The 14,313-nt window shown below is 42.3% G+C and overlaps 2 protein-coding genes across 19 annotated transcripts in view; one reads left to right on the plus strand and one right to left on the minus strand.

Annotated features, from left to right (window-relative positions):
* b6 (pentraxin-related protein b6) overlaps window positions 1–14,313 on the minus strand; it is a 270,110-nt gene that overhangs the window by 195,197 nt on the left and 60,600 nt on the right. The gene's annotated exons all lie outside the window — the stretch shown is intronic.
* LOC109037045 (coiled-coil domain-containing protein AGAP005037) overlaps window positions 1–14,313 on the plus strand; it is a 313,866-nt gene that overhangs the window by 13,569 nt on the left and 285,984 nt on the right. For 2 of the 17 annotated variants that reach the window (XM_072296283.1, XM_072296284.1), the window contains exon 1: window positions 4,719–5,315. The exons of 12 other annotated variants lie outside the window; for them this stretch is intronic. The gene's annotated coding sequence lies outside the window, so the exon portion shown is untranslated. Of the gene's footprint in view, window positions 1–4,718; window positions 5,316–6,100; window positions 6,525–14,313 lie in introns of those variants that run through there. 3 more of the 17 variants (XM_072296286.1, XM_072296285.1, XM_072296287.1) reach the window with 3 other exon arrangements.

Raw genomic sequence — 14,313 nt, forward strand, 5'->3', positions numbered from 1 at the left:
AAACCATCGGGGAACGGGGAGCCGGCCGTTCTGATGCAGATCCGCGCGCTGCGCTGCCTGCCAGGGACGCGCGCGGCAGCGCTACGGTGTTACCGACGACTCAGCCGCTTGTCTTGGTTTAATCTCAACGATGCACAGTTTTAAAAATAATTATAATGAATTTACCGTACTGCCTAAATGCTTTTCCTTAGTAATATAAGCCCCACTTTTTATTATAGTAATACATGAAAACAAGCAAAAGGCGAAATACTCCAATGTGAGAGCGCCGAGTCAATGGGAGGGGTCGGTCATCGCGTATCACGCGTCTTGTTTTCTCTGAATACACAGCTTTTCCGACCTCAGCACAGAGTAAATTACCTCTGCCTCACGTAAGTTTTGTAAAGGATTACATTTTTTTAAGATATTAGAGCGACATAACAAGTTTTAATACGATTTTGACCCACTTTTTCATGACTAATGGCGGATCCTTGATAACTTATTTTTAGCTTATTTTTCATGTTACTTTCGGCGAATGGGACCATGAGCTGCTTACGTAAGCAAGAATTTTGCAAAACTTGACGCGAAGGCATTACTTGAGGATTTAGGAGGGGGGGGGGGGGGGCTTCACAGTCCCTTCGCCACTAAGGTTACCAGATTTCCCTCACTTTCCTCTAATATCGTTTTTCGTCCATGTTAAATGGTTTTCTCGCAATTGCATAGGTACTGATACATACGGGTTATGCCGACAATGTTCTTTTCTCCTCTTTTTCCTCCAGATAGTCAATAGAAGTTTTTAATTTCATGAACTTCCCACTCTTTCAGTCACTCAACAAATATGCATATTTCAAAAAATACAACAATATATTAAATGAATAAAAAAAAGAAGATAGCTGAATACTATCGCTTCTTTTTATCGAGTCACCCTTGAAGATATTATTGGTACTTACCACGAGACGTAAAAAATGGAATGAGCAGTACAAAAAATCCATGTATATTATCTTTTATTTTGTTCTTTGGAGTTTGGAGTGGAGTTGGTAACATTTGTATTGAAAAAAATATTATTAAGTATAGGAGGAAATTTATTTATCATGCAGGTTTTAATCCTTTAAAGAACCTCTGAGAAGGACCAGTACCTCAGGAGGAAATTCATTGCATTTCTTCTTTTTCAACCCGCAAATCTCGTACCAATTTTTGATTTGTATGGAGCTCATGAAAGAGTTATAGGTAAGTAAGATGGAGACAATGGGCCTGTTGCAAACTTTTTCTAGAGCAGAATGAAGAGTTGTTTCCTATAGATAATGCCTCAAAAATCACGATGAGCGCATCGGCAAAGTCTGATATGCACTCATAACTTCACAATCTGCGTAAGAAATTTGCGTTATTTTGAGCTTCCCGCTTCAAAAACGATACTACTGCACAGGTGAACATTTTGTTAGAGGAGTCACTCCATCGTCGGCAATATTCATCATGGCCGACGCTTGCGCAGTTCCTCGCGTAATTCGAGGAGAGTTCAAGGTCAATTAAGGCGGGCGAGGAAAATATGAACGTAAACACGCCGATTGTTATATGGTCTAATCCAGTTCAGGTGTTATCTCTCCCATCACACGTGTTTTGGCGGACTGGCGTCGGCCATGATAAGTATTGTCGCCAATGGAAACGACTCCTCTAACAAAATGTTCACCTGCACCGTAGTATCGTTTTCGAAGCGGGAAGCTCAAAAAACCGCAAATTTCTTACGCAGATTGTGAAGTTATGAGTGCATTTCAGACTTTGCCGATGCGCTCATCGTGATTTTTGAGGCATTATCTGTAGGAAACAACTCTTAGTTTTGCTCTAGCAAAAGTTTGCAACAGGCCCATTGTCAAGGAACGGTACTTGCAAAATATGCAATGCACAAAACGTACACCTTAAACTTTATCGTAAAGTATAGCACTGATCGAATTAGCTTTAGAGATTATCAAAAGGTTAATTTCTGGTCAAAATATCAAAAAATCAGTTAAAATCAGTAATCAGTAATCAGTTGCAAAATTACCGAGATTGCGGGATATCGTATGATGCGCGATTTAATTTATGAAATAAGAGCAGGATAGGTTCCCAGTAGGCGAGATTTCCTATCACTCAAATGGACAGTTTTTACAGATTAGCGGATATTGGCGGCTAATTATTACTTAATATTATTCTTTGTACTGTACAAGAAACAGTCCAACCAAGGTTTTATGGGGGCCTTTTATCCGTATCAAAGCTTTCTCAAGATTCTCTTGGCGTTTTTTTGGAGCAAGTTTTGAAGGTGGTTTTGGTTCTCTTAAAATAATGCCTAAACGTAGCAATGATGTACCAAAATGTTCCTTAAAGAGAGGAGAATAAGCATGTTCTTATGTATACTCATTTTTAACAAAATTAGGTTCCCTGTCTTCAAATTCTGGCTGGAAGCCGTCTTCCAGGAACTTTAGGGTATGTAAGCGTATTTAGATACCATTCTGGTGGCGCAGCATCGAGAAAAAGAAAAAAAAAAAACGCTTAAAATCATTTTTCAGGTGATCGTGGTATACAAATAAGATTTGTGATTTTTAGTCCCCCTCCCCTTCGCGAGACAACTATGCGTCAGATTTTATTCCGTTCAACTGATGTCTGATACAGTTATCTTGGATGCTTTAATAAAACGACAAACCCATACAACAAAACAGTCCGGAACTCCAGCACTTAACCCCTTCTCCTTCTGTTGCCGTGCGCTTGCTTGAATGCTTGTATACCTATATTACTTGCAAAAGTTAAGCCCTATTTTAAGGCTCTATAGGTAGTACGATGTATTCATAATATTTTTAAAACTACGCATCGTTGAGATTAAACCAAGACAAGCGGTTGTTTCGTCGGTAACACCGTAATGCGCTGCCGCGCGCGTCCCTGGCAGGCAACGCAGCGCGCGGATCTGCATCAGAACGGCCGGTAGGGTGTACCTTATTTTTGAGTTTTGCGAAAATCAAGTTGGTCAACCCCTAAAAAGTTTCTATGTAGTCTCTAAATTAACCCCCTAAAAGGAAAACATTTAAAAACAATTTTAACCCGTGCCTTAAAGGGCCTAAACCCAAAATCCAAAAATTTTGGCAAGCGACATATCAATTCTGAAGGAAAATTGCAAGTTACGGGCGTTTGGGCGGAAATTTCGTCCGTTTTGGCGTATCTTGAAGCGTAAGGTCACAAACGGCCCAATAACGACATGATGCTATGGACCCGCGGGGCACGCCGCGGCCGGCCGGCCGGGCCGCTGAGCGCGCGCGCAGGGCAGGGTTGCGCATCGCCGCATTACACCGGCGTAGAGGAACGAACGGTGGGGTGGGAGGGGGTTATCTGGTGGAAAAGCATCCACATTTTCAATACATAATGAAAATTCATTATACTTGTTCAATATAGATGAGGAAATATATGAGCCATACAAGGAAGTGATGAAAATAGTGACCAATACATAAGTAGTTTGTACTATTAGGAGCGTAAAGTGGGGAAAATTTCCCGTAACTACAGAACAGCCCTGAAAATCACCGGGAAATAAAAACTGCTATTCTCAACATACTTGTTGATCATCAAAACAGAAAATTGTCACCCACCGGAGGTACCGGAAACCACTGGTATTTGACTACCTAATAAAAAATATATGTGCGATGTTGTCGAATAGTAAGCCCTTTACGCGATCAAATGCGATTAGTGTAAATTTAATTGGAAAAGTTGAAGAAAAATTTGATGCAAGAAAATTGCCCTAAATTCGGGAAGTGCTCTAGTGTTTTTCTACCATGTGAAGTGTTTGCAGTTGAGTGTCAATAGCAGCGCGTGGAAAAACTCTGATCCGGTAATTCTAATATGGAATGAAAAATGTAGAATCCCTGTGATACATAGTGTCCATGTTTTTAAAAATGTTTACATTTTTAAGAGGAGTTTAGGCGCGTATCAAAAAATGCTAGCCGTCGATCGCTGGTTCAAGAGAATTTGGAGACTGATTTTACGGCAAAAATCGATATTTTATTCGACACTGCTTTATGCAATGCTCTAGATATCATGGCAAATGAAGAGGATAAAGCATTTTTAATTCTTCAGCGAAAACCTGGACGAGAATGCATAATATCTATACAGTGAAGGGTGCTATTCTTCCAGCAGAGGAAAGGAGAGCAGACGAGAAAAAAGCTCGCGCCCAGAAGCTCGCTTATGAATCCCGCCAAACGGAAAAAAGTAAGTTTTTTCATTTCATGTGGAATCATTGGGGGTTGGATGTATCAATGAGACTCTGTTCACCCTCCTTTTCATTGGTGCATTTGACGCGGCATCAATTAGAAAGTTTTATTGAAGAGGTTCGTTGCGAAAAACTGCGGAGGCCGAGAACAATTTGCAACCCTGTCCATCCCCCCCACCTCTACCCTGAAGGCGGCAGTCCGCTGTTGAATCCAGATTCTATTGGATTCAGCCTCTGGAATAAACTCAGTATGGCATGCAACACATAAAAACAGTAAAGACTTAATTTTTGTTGGGGGGGGGGGGGTTCTGATTGAAAGTTAGAAATTTCCAATTGCATTATCGGATTATCGCTCCGAGCTGCATACGCAGCCTCTGAAACTTTATGAAATTTTATGTAAAACTTCATGAAATTTTATTCCGTGAAATTTTATTTTGCGTCTCCGGCCTCCAAAGAATCGCTGCCCCCCCCCCCCCGGATCGCCCCTCATCTAAGACTTAAACGCAACTTTCCTCCCCTAGTCGGGAAGAATAGTTGGAAAATTCCGACGAGGCCCTGGGCTACTGTGTAGTACTACGGTAGCGACGAGTGCGCCCGCGCGTCCCGACACGGTCGTTCACCTGCCGACGATGCGGAAACCTTGTGTATTAGCCTCCAGATAGTCGCCCCTGTTCCCCGTTTCACGCGGTAGTATTTTCTGACGATCGTGCAGTCGCGCCATGGCGATTCGAGCATCTCCGCCGACGAACCGAGCCACGCCGAACCGAACCGAGCTACACCGAACCGAACCGAGCCTCGCCTCGCCTCCGATCCCGAAAATGAGCTCGACTCCAGTCATCATCCCGGTAACGCATTCCAGACACCTCCGATTCATCCTCCAGGGTCAGTGTCCGTCGAAGTTCCCGTTTCCCGGGGTTCGATTCCCCGAAGGTAGGAGTGTTTACCGGTATGATTTGTTTTTAACCGATTCAGACCCGGTTCGACGTAAACCAAGGAATTTCGGTTCGGTCGCGGTTCAAACCATCCGGCCCGGGATGAACACAGTTTCCAGCTCAATTTCGGTTCACCAAAGATAATGATGTCAGGTTTCGGTTCGGTTCGAAGTCGAATCGCAAAACGGGTATTGAGTTATTCTTTCTAAGAACAACGTATAGGCTCTGTAATGCCGTTCAGATTATGCGGCGGTTTTTATGATATGTAGCTTTGCGAACGAACATAAACACAGTAATTACTTTCAGACAAAAATTGGTCAAAATAAGGAAAATATTTGGGAGCAAAATGCCAGTCTGGATTTTAAATTTTTCATCTGCAAACGACGCCCCAAGTTTCACAGTTAGGCAGCATTGCAAAGCTTAAACGCTGTTTCTACAATATGGAAAAAAGTGTGTTTGGGGTTATTCCCCGAAATTGTGGTACTACCCCAATTTGTTGGATGACATGGGCATTTCCGATGAATTGTAGTATTACCGCAACTCAAGTTGGGGTAGTCTCGCAATTGGGTTAGTAGCCGAATTTATTGGGGTACTACCACAATTCATTGGAAATGCCCAAGTTGGGTCTTAACCCGTACCTCTTTTTATTCGTGATATAATAGCTCAACTCAGCCACAAAATTAAATTTCGAAAGCAGTAATGTTTTGAACGATGCGGAACTCTCGTTTAACGTGCGGACATTTGCTCCCCTTCTCCGTTTCATGCGACGGGGGTTTTTTTGGGTACTAGTCAAATATTTTAAGCATATTAATACAAATATTTTAAGTTTTTATGTGTTTTAATATTTAAAATAATATTTTAATACTTAGGTTGCTATTATTTCAAAAGTGAAGAGCAGCGTAGAATAAATTCTCTAAATGTCTCATGTTTATAAAATCTTTCTTAGGTAGACTTAATGCCAACTATTTCATCGATCGGAGCCGCCAGAAAGGGGCAGCAAAGCGTTAAACCAAATCCCGGAATTGACAAAATTATTATTTTCGTAATTTTTCTCGACCAATATCATTTTTTAAAAAAAAGATATTGAAGTAAAATTGTGCGGAATTTTCATTTCCGGGCCAAAAAAAGATCTCAGGCGACTTTAAATTGACTCACGATACATTGTTTTTATTTTTTGTCCAATTATCAGGAGTTTTTTTTTTTAACTCTCTTTTTAATCGTATGAACTTCTTTTTAACCTCAAAACCGTGTATATTGTGTAACCGTGGAAAGGAGGTGACAAGATCAAGGCTTTTTACGAAATGTTTTTCTTTCGTTTTCAAATTATCGAGGAAAATCGAGTGCCTAAAACGCAGGGAATTGGATTATCCGCCACGCCTAAAGCTGAAAGGAGAAAGGTACAACTTCTTCACATATTTTATTGTACATAACACTTCTTATCCGCCCCTACAACTTATCAAAAAAGCGCACAGTTGCTCCAGGATTCGTATGATGCGACAACTGAACCGTTGTTCACATTCAACATCCTTCTTAGAATTGAAGATCGTTATATTAATGTTTTTTTGACCTCTGCCAGCCTCCATCGGGGTGGGCCGCAAACAACTTTCTGCGCACTTTTCATATTTGACCATGATAGTGGTCTTCGATACATTTCAAGAGGTCTTGAAGACTGTTCTTGCCGATTTAATGCCAACTCTTCAGGTGTTTGTTTGTTCGTTTGTTTTTTGTTTTGTTGTTGTTGTTGTTTTTTGTTTTTTTTGTTGTTTTTTGTTTTTTTTTGTTGTTGTTGTTTTTGTTTTTTTTTTTTTTTTTGGTTTTTAGGATGTCAAAGACCTAATGGAGGTTTTCAGGCTAGAAAGAAAAAGTACGCAAATATCATGTGGGAATCACCTATTGCAAGATTGATTTAAGTCAAATATAATTGCGGAAATAACTATTTTTCAGGCTCAACATTATTTGTTTGATGCGCTGCATGGAGGGGCGAGTCAATGGGGGAGGGTTGTAACTATAGTAGTTATTTCTTCGTCGATACAAAATGTAGTGTGTCTAAAGTGACTTCTTTGGTTTTCTCGTAAAATTTTCCTCAAAATAAATCCCTTAAAATCTATGGTGTGACGAAATAAATTGAAAAATTTGCAATACTAGCCAAAACTTTAATGTCCGACATCTCCCAGTGGCTCGTTTCACTTTGTGCCACTGCGCCTTTGTGCGAGCTCCAATCGGTGAAAGATTGAGCACACAGTGTTCTTAGGACTACTACTTAGAGATTATGAGACAATTAGCAAAATCCAGGTGGGAACGGAAAAGGCTCTTAGCGCCACTACTCCTTTATGCTATCAGGATTTTCTCAAAAGTGAGAAATCACCACTTTATCACAGGGCTTCTGTAAGTTATTCAGTGCACCTATGCCTTCACAAGAAATCCACAAATTTTCCCCTGGTACGCACTTTTACACAGCGCGATCGGAATAATTACATCAGAAAAATTTCCGCGGTACAGGTAATTTTGAAATAAAATCGGCGCAGTCGAAGTAACTTTACCGGAAAAAATAAGTGAAGTCCAAGTACCATCAACTAAACATTATTGCAGCCTCAGTAATTTTCAAAAAAATCTGTGTGCGAGCGGTAATTTGTACAGTTTTATCAAAATCGAAGCACTCGCAGAGTTATTTTTGCATAATGGATGCACTTTCAGGGCCGGATTTACCTACCTGCCGCCCAAAGGCCACATGTATTTTGCCGTTCCCTTCTCATTTGTTTTGAAACATCAATAAAATCCATCTAGTGAACGTGCCGGAGGGGGGGGGGGGGGGGGTTGCATAAGACGCGTTTACTCGTGTTGGGCACAATTTTTTGAAAGCCGTGTCAACACTAACAAAATTTCACGGAACTTAGCGCAAAAGTTAAGTTCCGTAAACTTATCTCTATGTGAACAAGGTCTTCCATTTATAAGAAATGAACGAAAAAATTATGAAAGAACAAAGATAAATGTGATTTAATAATTTTAACTTCCGTCACCGCGCTGCGATGACCGCACTGTGTTAGGCACATTGAGTGAACTATTCCTACAGTCTTGTAGGCGCGACGCGTTTCCTGCCGACGGCTGCTGACCGCACTGTGTTTGACGCAATGCGTGAAGTATTCAAGTAGGGTGAAAATGAGGACTTGAGCACGAAAGTTTCTAGCCAAATTGTGCAGAAATATACGAATTAAATTACAGTTGTACAATATGGCAACGCTGTAAAATGAAAGTATCGTATGTTGCCCCTTCAACATGCGGGTTATGCAATGGTGTATGTAGCCCCCTTCAATCTGCGGGTTATGCAATGGTGTATTCTTCATACACTATCGAAGATCGGAAAACTGTACGGACCGAATTTTGATATGACTTTTTGTTTTCGAGATTTCGGACTTGTAAAATTTTCGGCATCGATTGACCATATCCTACAGTATGGGTCTGGTATCGGAGACTGGAGAATAGGGTCTGGTATCGGAGACTAGAGATAAGGGTCTGATTCGGAAATTTCCATTTTTAGTAGTGTGCGCTCGGAGATGCGTATCGGAACCTTGTGTTTTGGGATGAGCAACTGGGATTGGTTATTGCAATGTTCAGTTTGATGAATCATTTTTTTTTTTTTTTTTTTTTTTTTTTTTTTTTTTTTTTTGTGGAAATTTACTATTACAGTTTAAATCAGTTCGCATTTAGGAAACGCACGCGTTCGAGAAACGTACGCGTTCCAGAAACGTCCGCGTTCAGAAAACGTACTCGTTTAAGAAACGTGAGGGTTGTCAACCATAAACATCGATCCATTCTCCTGCTCCGAACTTTAAATCAACACTTGTGTCATCGATTTTCCGATTGTTATTCTTACGGGACATCCTGGTGAAACGGAACTTGCAGTCGGATGATAGGTACTTGGAGTAGAGGTACGGAGCGGAACAAATGAGCGCCAGTAAACTCAAGATGAATAGAAGAACGGCCGTCAAGATAGAGGGTGCGCATTTGATTTCCGGATAGACCGGGCACATTGTGATGTTTGCTTCGGATGAGTTTTCCACCGTTGTGGAATTCACTCTAACGACGGTTGCGATGATGATGAAAGTGCTGAGAATTATTTTATCGATCATAATTTCTTCCTTGCGACACTGAGAAGACAGTGCATACTATTTATACGAAATCCTTATGGTCGATCCAACTGTTGTGACTCGTGTCCAGACCCAATCATTCGACAAAGGCCTGGTTTTTCTTGCGACGCAGAATTTTCTCCACCAGGAACGTATCCTTAAAGTTGGTGGGTTGGAGTTCTTCGCGGTAGAATTTTCCTTTGATGATCGTATCGTGCGCATCTTTCAGATCGCACTTGATCGGAACGGTCGGATTGACGCTGACAATCTTGAAAATTTCCGTGCTCCGATTCGGTGTGTATCCTTTCTCGAACATGGCTTTGAGGCGCGAGATCCGGACGTGATCACCGACTTTCAGTTTTCGTCTGGCCAGACGGCTCTTTTCGGTTTTACTCAGCGGCGGCCCACGAAGCTTTTGCAGGATCATCGGTACATCCTTTTCGGTGACATCAATTGGTTTCATCCCGATGGTGCGATGAACGCTCCCGTTATATTCACGGATGAGTTTCGGTAATAGATCTACCCACTTGTACGATCCTTGCGCGCTGAATTCTTTCCATATCTTCGTTTTGAGCGTTCGGTTGAATCGCTCGACAATAGAGGCTTTGGTTGTCGAGTACGAGCTGTACATACTGATCTTGTGACGCTTCACCAATGCTTGACATTTGGAGTTGTAGGATTCCGAGCCCATATCGACTTGTAAATGTTTCGGTGACTTTCCGGCTGCTTTGAGAACGCGTTGCATGGCATCAGTGACATCCGTGGCCGTTTTCGATTTGAGCGGTTCGGCCCACGCCTTTTCCGAGCACGCGTCGATGACGGTGAGGAGATATCTGTATCCTTTGTTGACCGAGGTGTACGGTTGCATCTCGACGAGATCGGCTTGCCATAAATCGAACAATCCGAGAATCCGCACTTAACGACGCGGAAGGTTCCGTCGTGCAGGTTTATGTAACTCCTCGACGATCCCACGTTTTTCTGCCGACATGATAATTACCGTCGACGTGGTCGTCGTCCGCTCTCTCGATTCAAATGTTGTTTCGATGCTACTATTTTAGCCAGACGATTGTAAGATTGCTGAAGTTGGTGAATACGCTCCAGACAGTGTTGACGTAATTTCATGGCTTCCTTCCACTTCCGTTCGGACCATTGTTTGTTCACCGCATCTACATCGCTTTCGGGATCTTGCACTTGACGAAGCCGTTTGTTCGATACGATATAATTTCCGTCGGAATCCAGTGAGAATCCGTCTCCTTTTGGCCCGCGGCGGAATTTCGATCGGCCAAAACCGTCCGTGTGACTCATCGCAACACTATTTACCTTTCGCCCGATTCACAACCTTTAATTGATTGATCCTTTTTTCCTGAGAGGACCACACCGACCTACTATGTCTCTCAACCCCCGTGCCTTTAAGTTACCATTATTGTTGAATCAGTAACTTTGAAAAACTTGTACTTAATCAGTTGACAAAATGTAAACGTCAAGTGTTCATCTGCAAGAAATGCTTTACGCACAAGTACTCGATGGAGCAATTGATTCAACATAAAGTTCTTTGCCCTTTAGTTAGGAAAGACTCATTCCTAGCTCCATTTCCCGACGAGTAGTACAGCAAATTTGAAAATCACCATAAGGAAATAAAACGTAATTACGTAATTTATGCAGACTTTGAAGCCTACTTAGAACAAATTCATGGTGACTCGGAGCATCCAGCGTCTGCGTATAGGCGACACATCTCAAATTATTACGCTTACCTCCTCGTCACGGACGATCCCGAATTTAAAATGTCGGAAGCAAAACTGTACCGTGGCGAGGAGGCACATATCAAATTTCTGGACGATATTATCACTCGACTCTGGCTAATAAATACAACTCTACATAGTTTTCATTAGTAATACCGGTTTTCCGGTAGTAATACATTATGATATGCTTAAGGAAGCGTTCGGTCAAGGATTAAAACTCCTACGCATCAACGGCGCCATCAAATTCCGTCAGGCTCCTTTCTTGGCACTCTTCATCGAGCTTAACGCCTGGTTGAGACGGAATTCTACGAATCCGTTCCACCAAACGCTCCTGAAACTATGCAGCAACGCTTACTACGGAAAATTTATCGAGAACCCGTTGAAGCGAAAAAATATTAAATTGGGAACAAACAGTAAACAGATATTGAAAGCCGTCTCACGGGTCGATTTCATCGATCGCACTATTTTCGACGAAGAGTTGGTAGCAATCCATTTACGGAGAACAGAGGTCGTCATAGACAGACCAATGATATTTGGTTTTTCAATCTTAGATCTGAGTAAAGTACACATGTATCAATTCCACTGTAATCACATGCTTATGAAGTACAATCCCGACCGAGTTCAACTTCTCTATATGGATACGGACTCGTTCATTTACGAGTTGACTACACCGAACGTCTACGATGATATGATGTCAGATTTACACATGTGCGACACTTCCGACTTCCCAGAAGGACATCAATGTCGAAGCATGCAGAACCGAAAAGTGGTGGGAACGTTCAAAGACGAAACGGCGGGTCAACCCATTGCCGAGTTCGTCGCGCTGCGAGCTAAACTGTACGCCTACCGATTCGCCGACGGTGAAACTGAAAAACGAGCAAAAGGTGTATCAACGGGAGCGTTAAGATCGCTAAACTTCAACAATTTCTGAGCGCATTGCAGGATCCTGAATCGAGGATGAGCGATTCGATGCGGAGGATCGGGGCGCGCAAACATCAACTCTACTCTTTTGAAACGAGGAAAACAACTCTGTCCGGACTCGACGATAAACGTTGCATTCTAGAGGACGGCGTGATCACTGTTCCTTGGGGTCATCGTGACATCAACGATCGTTGCATGGTGGTTGAAAGTTGCGGAGCCGAGACCGAGTTGAGAAAAATCCTCGCGGTTAAACGACCTCGTATAAATAGTATCAATAATTCTGCTGGAGAACCGTCGGTTAAGAAGCCTCGAATTTGAAAATAGTAAAAGCGTAACTAATGGAACGAGAAGACAATGGCTTGTCTCGATGTACAAGGTTTTTGGAGCCAAGGAAAATTCATCGTCAAAGAGTTTGGTCTTGTCGATATGGAGTGTACTATAACTGAACTCTATTTAGTCGAACCTCCGTTCCCGAGCAGCAAGTTGGACGCCAAAGACGTTGTGACAAACAACTGGTTAACACGCAATCATCATCACTTGGAATGGGAAAGAGGTTTTCTCGAGTACGATGAATTCACTTCAAAAATGAATCGCATCGGGAACCGCTACGATGTACTGTATGTTAAAGGTGAACAAAAACGAGATTTCATCAATCGTTTCGTGCCGGAAAAATGTATCGTTGTAAATTTGGATACTAAAGATTGCCAGTCCTTGCGACTACTGGCTCGTTGGTCGACAGCACATACGTGTCGTATAGTACATCCACTCTGCGCAATGTCGAACGCATTCCGATTGTGTATGTGGTTGTCGGATTCCTCTTATCGGGAATATTTCAAAACTGAAATCATGCAAGAGCAGCAGAAAATTAGAGTGGCAGACGAACAAAGGAATCACCTTCATAATAATATAGGAGTGGAAAATGAAAAGTCAGATTGAACGTAACTCATATAGCAGACGAAAAGTGAAATCATCCGTGCTTAATATAGCAGACAAATTGTCGAATCATCCCGACTTAATATAGCAGTCGAAAAGTGGAATCATCCGTGCTTGATATAGCAGACAAATTGTCTCTCTCTCGAAATGTAGCAGACTAAAAGTTGAAACATCAGTACCTTGAAATATAGCAGATAGAATTGACGACATGAACGTTTTCAACAATTCAATCTTGATTGTCAACGCTAAAGAGCTGGCTGTAAACACCCGCTACAAGATGAACAAACTCATCAAAATGCCATCCAAGTACGGGATAACCGTTGCCGCTGATATCGTCTTCGCGAATCATCATAGTCTCCTCTTCCTATCTTCGCACATTGCAGACCGTTTGACGGACGATGCAATTCAGGATATCAACGCTGGATCCTACGATCTCATCTACGAAGGCCCGATCAGAAGAACACATAAATTCGCACTCGTTCCAAACGTTGCAGCCTGATTTATATTGTAAGTATTATTGTATTATTTTCGAAATTATGTAATGCACTGAAGACGACGATTCTCTTACAATCGTCAATCTTACAATCGTCTGGCTAAAATAGTAGCATCGAAACAACATTTGAATCGAGAGAGCGGACGACGACCACGTCGACGGTAATTATCATGTCGGCAGAAAAACGTGGGATCGTCGAGGAGTTACATAAACCTGCACGACGGAACCTTCCGCGTCGTTAAGTGCGGATTCTCGGATTGTTCGATTTATGGCAAGCCGATCTCGTCGAGATGCAACCGTACACCTCGGTCAACAAAGGATACAGATATCTCCTCACCGTCATCGACGCGTGCTCGGAAAAGGCGTGGGCCGAACCGCTCAAATCGAAAACGGCCACGGATGTCACTGATGCCATGCAACGCGTTCTCAAAGCAGCCGGAAAGTCACCGAAACATTTACAAGTCGATATGGGCTCGGAATCCTACAACTCCAAATGTCAAGCATTGGTGAAGCGTCACAAGATCAGTATGTACAGCTCGTACTCGACAACCAAAGCCTCTATTGTCGAGCGATTCAACCGAACGCTCAAAACGAAGATATGGAAAGAATTCAGCGCGCAAGGATCGTACAAGTGGGTAGATCTATTACCGAAACTCATCCGTGAATATAACGGGAGCGTTCATCGCACCATCGGGATGAAACCAATTGATGTCACCGAAAAGGATGTACCGATGATCCTGCAAAAGCTTCGTGGGCCGCCGCTGAGTAAAACCGAAAAGAGCCGAAAATAAATCATTTATTTATGTGTACCGTCCGACAACGCTGTTGCATAACCGCCATCTTGATGAATATACCATTGCATAACCCGCAGATTGAAGGGGCTAAATACACCATTGCAATACCCGCATATTTAAGGGGCAACATATAATACTTTCATTTTACAGCGTTGCCATATTGTACAATACTCGCCATACAA

This window comes from Bemisia tabaci, chromosome 2 (genome assembly GCF_918797505.1).
Source record: "Bemisia tabaci chromosome 2, PGI_BMITA_v3".
Lineage (NCBI taxonomy): Eukaryota > Metazoa > Arthropoda > Insecta > Hemiptera > Aleyrodidae > Bemisia > Bemisia tabaci.